Below are 13,677 nucleotides of genomic sequence, written 5' to 3' on the forward strand. Positions count from 1 at the left end.
TATTATTTGATTTATAATAGTTTTTTTTATTAAGAAAAAGTAATAGTGAAATTGACTATTATTATTTGTAATTGTGTTATGGGCCAATGTTGGGGGTTTTACAAATTTGATAAGTAAGCATGTTATGATTTTGAGATGAAATGCAAAGCGTGTGATTGCCGATTGTAATGTTAGAAATAAATTATTGTTACAAAAAAAAAACTAATTTAAGTATTTGTAATATTATTATTTTGATTTTATTTTTTGTTTTTTTTGTGTATCATAAATTAAGTGGATTATATAGACCATACATTATATATGATGTGTTATAGCCACTAAACATATTAAAGATGATTCAATTTTGGATGGTTAATTTATAATTGAAGCAAGGTAATTTTGCAATTTTTAAATAATTGCCCTAAGATTAACACCTAAACGTACTAAATTCCTGAGTTCTAAGCTATCTTTTGTTCCTTTAGTGATCTTTATTCTTGAGTCATTTTTCTTCTTATTTGATATTTCTTAAGTGGCTCTCTTACATTTTAGCAATTTAGTTCAAAAAATTCCCAAGCTAATTTTTCTTATCTTCATAGGTAATCTTTCAAGTGGTTTCCCTCTTTTTGTTAAGAGAGAATTCTAAAGTTGTCTCTCTCAAATGATTTTTCTTAAATGGTCTTTCTCTATCTCTATCTCTGGTAGGTCAATTCCTAAGCTAATGGCCCTGACTTTAATTTCTTAAGTGTGTTTTGCTTATTGGTCTCTCTCTCTCTCTCTCTCTCTCTCTCTCTCTCTCTCTCTCTCTCTCTCTCTCTCTCTCTCTCTCTCTCTCTCTCTCTCTCTCTCTCTCTCTCTCTCTATCTTTTTTCTTTCTCTCTCTCTCTTTCTCTCTAATTTTAGTAACCCTTTTTCTAAGCTAATTTTTTTTCTTAAGCTAATTACCTCAATTTTCTCAAGTAATTTTTATTATAAGTGCCCCATTTTCTCTCTCTTTCTCTCTGCTAAGTTAATTGCCTCGATTTTTGTATGTGGTCTTTATTAATTGGTGTCTCACCTCTCCAAAGCCAATAGGCATTATTTTCATAAACGATTTTTCTTAAGTGGATGTTTTCTCTTTTACTCTCTTAAGATAGTTGCCTTAATTTTCTTAAGTGACCTTTTATTAGTCTCTTTTTTCTCTAGCATTTGAGTAAATTTTTTTCCTAAGCTAATCGTATTTTCATAAGCTAATTGCCCTTTTCTTAGGTGATTGACCTTTCTTAAGTTGTCTCTCTAACTCATTGTTTCTTCTCTCCCTTTCCCAGGCTAATTGCCCTATGTTTTTATCATAAACTAATTGTTTATAATTGCCCTAGTTTCTTAAGTTATCATTCTTTCTTTAGTGACCTTTTTTCTTGAGTGATCTTTCTTTTTCTTGAGTGATTTTTCTTTCTTAAGTGGTCTCTCTCACTAATGATTTCTTTCTTTTACCCTCCTAAGCTAATTGTCCTAAGATTCCCACCTAAACTAATTGCCCTAAGTTCTAAGCTATCTTTTTTTCCTTTAGTGATCTTTCTTCTTGAGTCATTTTTCTTCTTAAGTGGCTCTCTTACTTTTTAGAATTGTATTAACAATTTTTTCGCAAGCTAATTTTTCTTATTTTCATAAGTAATCTTTCAAGTGATTTTCCTCTTTTCGTTAAGTGAGATTTCTAAAGTGGTCTCTCTCAAATGATTTTTCCTAAATGGTCTCTCTCTCTCTCTCTCTTAAGTCACTTCCTAAGCTAGTTGCCCTAATTTTTATTTCTTAAGTGGGTTTTCTTTATTGGTCTCGCTCTCACTCTTTTTCTCTCTCTATCTCTCTCTAATTTTAGAAACCCTTTTTCTAAGCTAATTTTTTTTTTCTTAAGCTAATTGCCTTAATTTTCTCAAGTGATCTTTATTATAAGTGTTCTTTTTTTCTCTCTCTCTCCTAAGTTAATTGCCTCGATTTTTGTATGTGATCTTTATTAATTAGTGTCTCACCTCTCCAAAGCAAATTGACATTAATTTCATAAATGATTTTTCTTAAGTGGATGTTTTCTCTTTTTTGCTCTTAAGATAGTTGCCTTAATTTTCTTAAGTGATCTATGTAGTCTCTTTTTTCTCTAGCATTTGAGTAAATCTTTTTCCTATGTTTATTGTAATTTCATAACCTAATTGCCCATTTCTTAGGTGATTAATCTTTCTTAAGTTGGCTCTCTAACTCATTGTTTCTTCTCTCCCTTAGGCTAATTGCCCTATGTTTTTCTCCTAAACTAATTGCCCTTAGTTCTAAGCTATCTTTTTTTTTTCCTTTAGTGATCTTTCTTCTTGAGTCATTTTTCCTCTTAATTGATATTTCTTAAGTGGCTCTCTTTTTATTTAGTATTTTAGTAGCTTTTTCCTAAGTTAATTTTTGTTAATTTCATAAGTAATCTTTCAAGTGGTTTTCTTCTTTTTGTTAAGTGAGATTTCTAAAGTGGTCTCTCTCAAATGATTTTTCTTAAATGGTTTTTCTCTCTCTCTTTCTCTCTCTCTCTCTCTCTCTCTCTCTCATAGGTCACTTCCTAAGCTAGTTGCCCTGATTTTAATTTCTTAAGTGGTTTTCCTTAGTGGTCTCTCTCTCTCTAATTTTAGTAACCCTTTTTCTAACCTAATTGTTTTTTCTTAAGTTAATTGCCTCAATTTTCTTAAGTGATTTTTCTTATAAGTGCCCCATTCCCCTCTCTCTCTCTGTCTCTCTCTCTCTGTCTCTCTCTCTCCTAAGTTAATTGCCTCGATTTTTGTATGTGATCTTTCCTAATTGGTGTGTCACCTCTCCAAAGTCAATTGACCTTATTTTCAAAATTGATTTTTCTTACGGGGCTTCTTTCTCTTTTTCTCTCTTAAGGTAATTGCCTTGATTTACGTAAGTGATCTTTTATGTTGTCTCTTTTGCTATCGCATTTTAGTAAGCTTTTTCCCTAAGATAATTACGTTTTCTTAAGCTAATCAATCTAACTTTCTTAGGTGATGGACCTTTCTTAAGTTGTTTCTCTCACTCATGATTTCTTTCTCTCCCTCTCCTAAGCTAACTACCCTATATTTCTCTCCTAAACTAATTGTCCTTAATTGCCCTAAGTTCCTCCTAAACTAATTGTCTTGATTTTTTAAAGTCATCGTTCTTTTTTTTTTTTAGTGATCTTTCTTCTTGAGTGATGTTTTTTTTTACTTGAGTGATTTTTCTTCTTAAGTGATATTTCTTAAGCGGTCTCTCTTTGTTATTAGCATTTTAGTAACCTTTTTTCTAAGCTAATTTTACTTATTTTCATAAGTCATTTATTAAAGTGGTGTCCTCTTTGTTAAGGGATTTTTCTTTTGGTTTCCCTCAAATAATCTTTCTAGTGTTCTCTCTCTCTTTCTTTCTAGAAGTATTTCTTTTTCTCACTCTCTGTCATGTGCTATTTCGTAATTAATATCTCTCTTTCTCTCTCTCAAATGATCTTTCTTCAGAATTTAACTTAAAAAAATGTAATTAGCTAGCTTAAGTGGTCCAATGAGCCTTTTCCCAAGCTAAGTCCTTTTATTTTCTTAAGTATTAGGCCATATGATGTATTTAGCTCTATTGGGCCGATGTTATGTTACGAGCCCTACTCTCTAGGTAGTATATATATATATACCTGTGCATATGCTAATAGGAATATACTACTCTATTCTCTCTAAACTCTCTATTATTGTCATGGTATCGGAGCTAAAATCAATCTAAACCCTAAATTTATGAAATTTCTAATCTTCTAATTCTTTACTCTCTGTTTTTTTTATTTTTTATTTTTTTTTTCTAATTCTCTAAAAATTCTCTACTTTTCTATCTCTAATTTCTGCTTGCTTGATCGTAATGGGTGACGAAGGCAAACTTGATCCATCATCCCCCTTTTACCTTGACGTCGGTGACCAACCGGGAGACTTGATTACACATGTGGTTTTGAAGGCTGACAACTATCTTGCTTGGTCTCGAGCAATTACCCTTTCATTGAAATCTCGCAGGAAGTATGGATTTATTGATGGAACTATTTCTAAGCCGCTGAAGAAAAAGAAATTACTTGACTGGGATACTGTGAACTCCATGTTGGTTTCATAGATTTTGCGTTCTATTGACCCGAAGCTAGCATCGTCCATTCCCTATTTTGAGGAGGCCAAGAAACTCTGGGATTATTTGGAGAAGAGGTTTTGCGAGGCTAGTGGCCCTCGTCTCCGGCAATTACGCACCTCTATCACTAATTGCAAGCAATCTAAATCAATGTCTGTCGAGGAGTACTATACAACTTTAATGGGGTATTTTGATGATCTTCTCCGTCTCAAACCCCCTCATGGCTGCGAATGTGGCAATTGCTCGTGTAATGTGGCTGAAAAATACACTACTACAAAAAAGGCCTTAGAGAGCTGTTATAATAGGCTTTATAGATCGCCTTAGGTGCATTCTTCTGCTAAGCAATGTATAAAGTATAGAGAACGGGTCGTGTAGGCGTTTTATATAATAACAAATAGAGAACGGTTGTTAGTCACAACCGTTCTCTTTTCCCTTCTTAAATTCGTACACCAAGGAAGGAATACAGAACGGTTTAGGCCACTTAACCGTTCTATATTGCATTACAATAGAGAACGGTTAAGTTAGATAAAAGTTCTCTAATGTTTTTTTTTTTTGAATTCGACCATATGTATTCGAATTACCCCTCTACGTATGTTATACCGTATTATTCCTGTATTTTAATAATCTGAATTATTTTTTGTATTTCATTTTAGACCTGTATTCCTGTTTTATTGTTGGGGTTTGGTGAGTCCGACTCACCGCGGAAACAACCCCGACCCAAGGAACCACTCGTAATTAATAAAACCATAAAGCATAAATAAATAATCACAAGGAAAGGAAGAACGAATCATACCCTTGAAGCGAGCTTCGCCCTCACAAAACGGGCTCTTACTTGAAAGCCTTGAGCACCGCAAATGCCGTGCCTCCAACGGTATCCACCCACAAAGGACGAACACGACTTTTTAGTTTCGCTACCTTGGAGTTAGCAAGGTCCGACCAAAACCCAAGTGTTAATGGAGTTTAAGAGTTTTCCCAAAAATATGGAATGGTCTTTCTAACTCCCACTCAAGCACTTTACTCCAAATCCCAAGGTTGGTATTTATATAGGAAAGTATGAGTGGGAATTTCTATCCCATCAATGTGGGATCATGAAATTCCACAAATTAATTTAAAGCTAAATTAAATTAAAATTGCAAACTAATAATAAATCTACAAGTGGCATTAACATGTGAAATGGGTTGGTGAGGACCACATGGAGAGTAGGGGACCATACTTGCTCCCCACTCAATACTCTCCTTGTGCCACATGTCCTCACCCACTTGCTCCCATATTCCCCAAGCTTTCCATAGTGACCGGCCCTATGGCCCAAGCCACGAGCCCAGCCCGCACTCAGCCCCGCACCAAGGTGCGGGCTGCTGCTGTGCGCGCAAGCCACGCACTTGGTGCGGGCTTGCTGCTGCTGTGCGGCTGCTAGTGCTGCTGTGCTAGCACGCCTAGCTGCGGCAGCTAGCTGCTGCTGTGCGTGGCTGCTAGCACGGTGCGTTAGCATGCACCTAGCCAGCCAAGCTAGGCTCGGCTTGGTGCTTGCTAGCCACCTATGCTAGGATATTTTTGCCCCTAGCATTCGGATGCTCGGGGCACTCCGATGCTAGGGGTATTTTGGGAATATGGTCGATTTATTATTATTTTTGCGCGTCTCGTCTTTTTATTATTTTTGACTCGACTTCCGACGATCGGTTTCGACGCTCGAAGCTCAAATTACCGACGTCTAAATATTTAACACTCGGGCGACGAATTAATTTCTTCCGAATTAATTCGTCGAGTTGGTTTGTATATTTTTCTTAGGTGTGACGCGAAGGGTTCAGTCAAGATCACTAGTACATAATTAACCTTAAGTAACATCCAAAAAGTGTTACATAAAATGGTAAAAGTGTTATCATAGTCAATAAGTAATACTTTAGTGGGTGATACATCTGCCCATGTTACCTAAGGTTTTATGTAACACTTTGGGTAACGTATGGTAACACTTTTGAAAGTGTTAATATAAACCCTCTTATGTAACACATTTTTATATTATAGGTATCAATTTTTAAGTGTTACTTTTTATTTATTAGGTAACACTTACTTATTTTTAATAACACTTTTCGAACATATAGTAACACTTTATCTAACATTGTGTCACTTTTACAAATTATAGGTAACATTTTTCAATCATCTTTTGACATATAGTATCACTATATTCGACATTATGTACCAATTTTAACAAGCTAATGTAACATTTTATTAGTTAATTAATTAATATTCTTTTTAACACAATTATTAGTATTATTATTTACTTGTGGAGAATTTAATGGGCAACAGTTCAAAACCGGCTTAGGGCTACAGTTTTAAACGAGTGCCTTTTTGGGGGTTGCCCATAACAGAGGTTTTAGGCACCAATTCAAGGGCTAACCCGTGCCCTTAATTAACGTCAATAAAGGGCACCGGTTTTATGCCAAAAAAGTAAAATTAATGAACACACAATTATATATATATAAAACTAGGATAAATTTATTAATAAATTCTTGTAATATTACAATTTCATCACAAAAAAAAAAACTACAATGTGAAAATCAGTAACAGCTTGGAAACTGAACATCAGCAACTTGGAAGAAAAATAGCAACAGCAGCAGCAGCTCGAAAGCAGAACAGTAGTAGCAACTCAGAAGTAAAACAACAGCAACTCAGAAGTAGAAGAACAATAGCTGGCAAACTGAATAGTAGTACAGCAGCTCGAAAGCTGAACAGGTGAAACAGGCAGCAGAAGCTCGAAAGCAGATCAACAGCAACAGACAGCAGCATTAGTAGCATCAAGCAAGCTACAAAACCGAAGGAAATATACTTGCTATGAAGAAGTGGGCGATATTTTTTTTTATGTATACATTAATCCAGCTATAAGATAATCTACTTAATATTATAGCTTATAACTTAGAAGAATAGACAATATTACAGCTTAAGACAACTATTTCCTCTGGTCATTCTAAAATTTAATCTGAATTTAAAAAAAAAAAAAAACTATTCTTACGAATATACTTGTGGAACTTATTGTGCCTTCAATAGTATCACACTGATATGATTCTTGCTACACATGTTCACTAGAGGTGTAGACTTCATGGTGATTCTTGAGGTATATGTTTTTATATGCAAGCTACTTATGATTTATAAACCAAGTAAAAAGAGAATACAGAGCATTGCATTTGCCAATGATAACTGACATGTGTGTTTTGCCAATAATTGACATCAAATTGAATGTTGAATAGCATGCTTAGACTTATACAACTAGCAGGTCATTGTCATGGTCAAGCATAACTTCATTTATAAATGAACACCAGAAATAAGGGTAGAGTATGAGAGCCAAGTCCTACTCTGAAGTTCATTTAGAGATGGTAAATTTACAATTTAACAGGCCACGTAACCTCCTTACCTATTGATGTACTTGTGTTAATTAACAACATTATTAGAAACTAATGCAATAGCACAAATTGATTAATCATAGCATAAATTCTTCCCTTACTAAAACTCTCATTAATTTATCAGATCATAAATTGATACTTTCATAAATAGAAGACAAAAAATCAAGTATGAAAAATTGAAAATATACCTCTTCCGGTTTAGCAATGATCAGATAACTTTGGCAGCATTTAGCCGTTGTTTCACATCCAAATAACTTGAAGGTTCAGAAAACATATATATGACACCACTCCGCAATAGGAAACCTTCGGGTTATCTTCCAATATGCACATATCATACTTTTGCAGTTCTGATACACGGAAATAAGCTAAGACTTCCTGCCATTTATTTTAAAGAAAAACATACAATAGTATATAGGCAAAAGATATCAAGAAGCAATAACAAAAAGTCATCAAAATGAAGCAGATTACATTAAACCTCCCTAAGTTAAGCTTCAATGTTCGATCCAAAACATTAGTGTAACAGTCTTCCCAACCCCATTTGTTCCAAATAAGCCAAATACTTGTCCTTTGGTCTCAGAACAAGTATTTAGTAATCAAGAAAATCTATGATTAAAATTTGAAAGAATAAAAGTAAGAATTCATATTAACAAAATACAAATCAACTAACCTATGTAATTTGAAAGTGTTGAGGCCATAAAGATTTGTTATATCTTTGTTCAAATGTTTTGGAACATAAATGATCCAAATTGCTCCAATTGTGGCTATTTAACGTCCAATATCAGCATACTTCAAGAACAACTGCGAAAAGGTCAATGAAAATATTGCACCTCATAAATATATATATATAATAGTCACAAAGCTAGAGAGAAGGAACAATTACTGAGAAATTAAACCTTATCAATTATTTTCACACAAACCCATTTCACAAAATGAGAAAATAAAAGATGCATAAAAAAAATCAGAAGTTGCAACATGATTATCAACAAATTTATGTATAGGAACACAATGCATTTGTGTTTGACTAATTAGTACCAGCTAAAGGAATGATCAGGTTCGCTTAGTTACCCAAATTAATGATTTTTCACATAAATACATATATTCAATAAATCTAAATTCGTCTAATACAAAGGAATACACAAAAAAATTAGCAAACTTTAATAGATGCACCGAAAAATTATGTAGCGGGAAAAAATTGAAGAAAAAAGCACAAAATTTTACAATCATAAGTGAAAAATTGATAACATTTGAAATCAAAATTCTTCAAAGAAAAAACCTAATTAACGAATTTCAGCTAAAATAACAAAAAACATTTATTAGAAAAAAATCTTTAGAACTAAAACAAAAATCTAAAGCAAATGAACCCTAAAATAGAAAATTGTCAAAAGTTAGAGAGAAACATGTACCACAACTAAATCGTCGGTGACAATGATAGTAGCTGGAATTACGAACCGAAAAATCTTGGAGTGGTGGCCAGTATCCCGGAGCGTTGGCCAGAAGCCCTTGATTTGAAGCCGGATATCTCCGTCTTCCATTGGAGAACGACGCGAGAAAACAAAAACGAAGAAAAAAAGAGATAAGAGAATCAAACATTTTTTAGATCTTAGAGAAGAACTTTTTTGAGGCTTAATTAATTTCCATGGGAGACGGATATGAGATAAAGAGATGACTCTCATGAGAGAGATAAGGAGGCGTCTAAAAAAATGCAGAAGAGGAAAGAACAGGAAGATAAAGGGCGAGGCTGATTTTTTTTTTTAAAACATCGGCCAATAAAATCTAAGTGTTATAAATTACAACCAAGTGTTGCAACTAAGTGATACCTAAGATAAAAGTGTTACATTAAGTGATACATAAAACCAAAGTGTTACATAGATGTTACTTATACATTAAATAACTTTATAACTTTGAAAGTGTTACCCTTTGGTGTTACCTAATGTCACTTTTGTAGTAGTGGATTAAGTTGTAATATTAATTATATTAATGTTACTGATCGGAAGCGGCCTCCACCCAGACATTCCGATCACTTGACCTTGCTGAATATATTAGCTTTCTAATAATTCTGAACCCGCTATCAGAATAATACACTTGTTCGAAGGACACCATTCTTTTCAATCTCCCACTTGTCCTTCCGGACAAGTGTGCATTTAGTGTATAGCCCCTTTCCTATGTCTCTTCATGAACTACAGAGTAAGATTACTCGTCATCTCTGTTACGTCCAGAAGTGTTTCTCGAAATCCGAGTTTGACTGTCAATAAGCAGATGATTTCTAAAATCCATCTGAGCACGACCATGCATTTTCACAGTCTCGCTCTTCGAGACGCCTTGTAAACAACAAGAGATGTTCCCTATTGTTAGTAGGGGGACATTTCTAGTCTTGTAATGTAGCTTCTCTTACTAAGAGGACTCACCTGCCTGATATCTGTCTTTATAATCCCCAGTTATGGCAGACGTTTGGCGGATACCAAAGTGGACCAGTACTCAAACAAGAGATCTCCCACTACTCATGGTCAAAGGAAAAGAGTTCCGATAGTAATAATGAGAAAAATACTTATGACAATTTTTAAATCTCTTAAAGTATTCTCATAGGTCGATCCAGTATGGTTCTAAACCAATACCTATGCAAATGATTTATATCCTCATAGCACAAGAAACGGTGCTATAAATCATACTACACACTAATCTCTAATGGTCATTAGTCGTCCACAAAATATGACCTTGATTAGGGATAATTTTCGATTAAAATATTCAATGTTCACTTAATAGGTGTTTCTTTATCCAAGCCATTGACTTGATACCCTATTTTGAATATTTATCAAAATTGAATGGACTCATTATTTAATTCTAAACCACAATTAAATAGAGACGGAGTGATTTAAATTGCATGAAAAATTTTAATTACTCCAGAAACTGAATGGTTTATCATAGTGCTTTACATCAACATTGTCCAAAATTTAATTAAAACACTATAATATGGAAATCAAAGCCAGTTCACGACATGCTTGATTCCCATTGCCTCAATGTGTTTGTTGTGCTTCACTTGAGACAAAGGTTTAGTAAGTGGATCGGCTACATTGTCATCCGTTCCCACTTTGCAAATTCTGATTTCACCCTCTGACTTCCATTCTCGAATCATGTGAAATCGCCTCTGGACATGTTTGACCTTCTGATGTTCTCGTGGCTCTCTAGCCTGAGTAATAGCTCCATTGTTGTCACAATAGAGGTCTATTGGACCCTTGATGGAGGGTACAACACCAAGTTCATCAATGAACTTGCGAATCCAAACTGCCTCCTTGGCTGCCTCAGATGCGGCCAAGTACTCGGCTTCAGTTGTAGAATCAGCGGTTATGCTTTGCTTTGCACTCTTCCAACTAAACGCTCCTCCATTGAGACAGAATATGTATCCGGATTGTGACTTAAAGTCGTCTCTGTCTGTCTGGAAGCTTGCGTCGGTATATCCCTCAACAACCAATTCATCTTTACCGCCATAGACCAGGAATTTATCCTTGTTCTTTTTCAGGTACTTCAGAATATTCTTGGCCGCAGTCCAATGCGCCTCTCCTGGGTCTGATTGGTATCGGCTCGTAGCACTCAAGGCATACGATACATCCGGCCTAGTACATATCATGGCATACATGATCGATCCAATAAGCGAAGCATATGCAATACGACTCATCCTTTCTCGCTCATCAGGTGTCTTTGGACACTGCTTCTTGCTTAAGGTTATGCCATCACTAAAACATAAACGAGCAAAAGCGACGGTCAAATGCAACGGTTAAATCTAGTGTAATGGTTTGATGCAACGGTCATAGCTAGTGCAACGGTCTAATGCAACAGGTGAAGCTAATGCAATGGAATTTTTTGCCTAATGCAATGGTTTTAAATTAACCGTTGCAGTAGCTCTTCAAATGGGACGAATTTCCAGCTTATTGCAACGGTTGTATAATGACTGTTGCTTTAGTTGCTTGGTATCACTTATTATCATGCATGTGCGCGGTGAACTACTGATGATATGTTAACTTTTCTAACTTTCTCGAAAATTCTAATCTCAAAAATAGACAACCCTTGTCTCTTTTTTTTGGGGCTCTCCTCCATTGAAGCTCGCATCTTTCCTCCATTGAAGCCCGCAACTCTCTCTCGGTCTCTCCTTTAGTGATTTCTTACACTCTCTATTCTTCTATGAAGCTTTCACTCTTTGCATTCTCTCTCCTCCATTGAAGTGTGAATTCTTCATTGTACTGCTCGCAGTTTATATCCTCCATTGAACTGACTTCTGAGCTTTTTCGTCCATTGAAGCACCTTTACGAGCTTTCTTTTCATTTGAAACAACATTTGAGGTAATATTTTCAAACATTGAATATCAATTTCGTCATCTAGGGTTTATCGCTAATTAGTTGCGTCATTATATTCAATCTAGGGTTTAAAGTTTGATTTGAAGCACGATTAATAAACTGCTCTTGTTTAGCTTGTTTCAATTCTAAATTTGTTTCTTTTTTTTGATTTGTTCATTTTTACTCAAGAAATTCAGAAAAATGGTGATAATTTTGGAAATTTGAAATATTGAACTTAATCAGTTTAATTCTAATTTTGTGGGGTTTATTGGATTTTTTTTTCTGGGTTTATGATATTTGTTCAATTGTTGATTACAAAACATTTGATGGGTAGGGATTTGGTAATTGATACTCTCATCAATTGGGTCATTCATCGTCATCTTTTCTACAAGATGTAATCCCATTTTTTCTCCTATCTCAAATCAATTTTGATCTGAATTCTTGTAAACTATGTAGGCACTGATTATTTTGAAAAAAAGTACTGATTCATCAAGTACAGCAGGAAGGGGAATCCCATGTTTTGCCCATTAAGACTTTCCACGGTGCCTATTCTTCTTTTCCCCCAGTTTTTCTCTATTTTGATTAGTGACTCATGTTTGGTCATTAATATGTGGTTATATTTCTTGAATCATATTTATCTAAATTTTACTTATTGTAGTATAATTTTTACTAGAAATACTAATAGCACTAATGGTATGATCACAACGTCATCTTACAGTGAAATTAATTGCTCAAATCATCAAGGTATGCATCTACCATACTATCTTCTAGTGTGGGAGATATTTATTTTCACAATCATGTTATAAATGCTTGTGTGTTATGTACTCTGTCTCTCCACTTCAACTGGTAATAAATAGTCGTTAGCTTATGCATAATGTCCAATCCAATCTCAATGCTTTATTCATTAGTTTCTCAAACTTTTACGATGCTAACTTTGTTTATTACCTTACACTCCTTACCACCTAAAAAAATTCATAATAGAAATGTCTTTATATTAGCTTGGCTAGATAGATGAATGGGCAAAGCTTGAACATAACACATCAATTCCTAGATGAGCAATGATTGAATAGTATTAAAAGAAAATCCCCAAGCAAAACAATGCTCTGTTAAATATTGCATGCTTATGGAATTTTGTTTGTATTTTGCGTCGTATAAAGAGCTCTATTTGTATCTGCGTATACTTTGTTATTCCTGATTTATATGCAAATTGTTTTCAGGTACACTCCCATATATGTTCTTGATTCCAAAGGATACTTTGATATACTGATCAAGGTCCGTCAACTTTTATTGTAGACTTATTTCCACATTTTATATTTTAGTTGTTAGCTAACCACTATGTTTGGTCAAAAACAGATATATCTAGAAAGTATGATGAGCTAGCATTTTGCAAAACTCAAACCTAGTGATGTAGAAGTGAAAGGGTAAGCTCCTCTGCCATTTTATTTAGTGACAGTTAGGATTTTTGATCAAGTTGCTTTTTTGAATTCTTGTACAGACCCATTGAGAAGCTTAGTATACTCCCATTATGCAGAAACACATCGGCATGGTAAGAAACAAGGCCTCTTACCTTTTAATTAGTTCCTATTTTTATATGAATTATTTTTATGAGATGAAAAGAACTAGGCCTCTAATCATACCTTTTAATTTGCATACTGAACTTATTAATAGGGTGAGCAAGCCAGGTCAAATCTGAAAGGAAAGTGAATGAGATCTTTATACTTATATTCAGTGTCTTAAATGAATTGGCCATCGTAGGAAGAGATTGTGCGTGTGTGTGTGTGTGGGGGGGGGGGGGCTTATATATTTATTCAAGATCATGTGTTTGGTCAGTATCATTGTTCCATGGAAATTTCTATCTA

General features: G+C 34.5%; 1 long non-coding RNA gene across 3 annotated transcripts; it reads right to left on the reverse strand.

The window, feature by feature from the left end:
- Positions 1–6,520: 6,520 nt before the first annotated feature.
- LOC145630552 (uncharacterized) lies at positions 6,521–9,203 on the reverse strand. Of its 3 annotated transcripts, none has more exons than XR_014112089.1 (4): positions 8,897–9,203; positions 8,161–8,291; positions 7,682–7,840; positions 6,521–6,899 (listed from the first exon to the last, which is right to left on the reverse strand). It is a non-coding gene; the product is annotated as an uncharacterized LOC145630552 (long non-coding RNA). The 3 variants fall into 3 exon arrangements; XR_014112088.1 differs by having other exon boundaries at positions 7,682–7,868; XR_014112087.1 differs by having other exon boundaries at positions 7,682–8,291.
- Positions 9,204–13,677: the final 4,474 nt, after the last annotated feature.

This window comes from Chenopodium album, chromosome 5, assembly GCF_948465745.1.
Source record: "Chenopodium album chromosome 5, dcCheAlbu1.1, whole genome shotgun sequence".
Taxonomy (NCBI): domain Eukaryota; kingdom Viridiplantae; phylum Streptophyta; class Magnoliopsida; order Caryophyllales; family Amaranthaceae; genus Chenopodium; species Chenopodium album.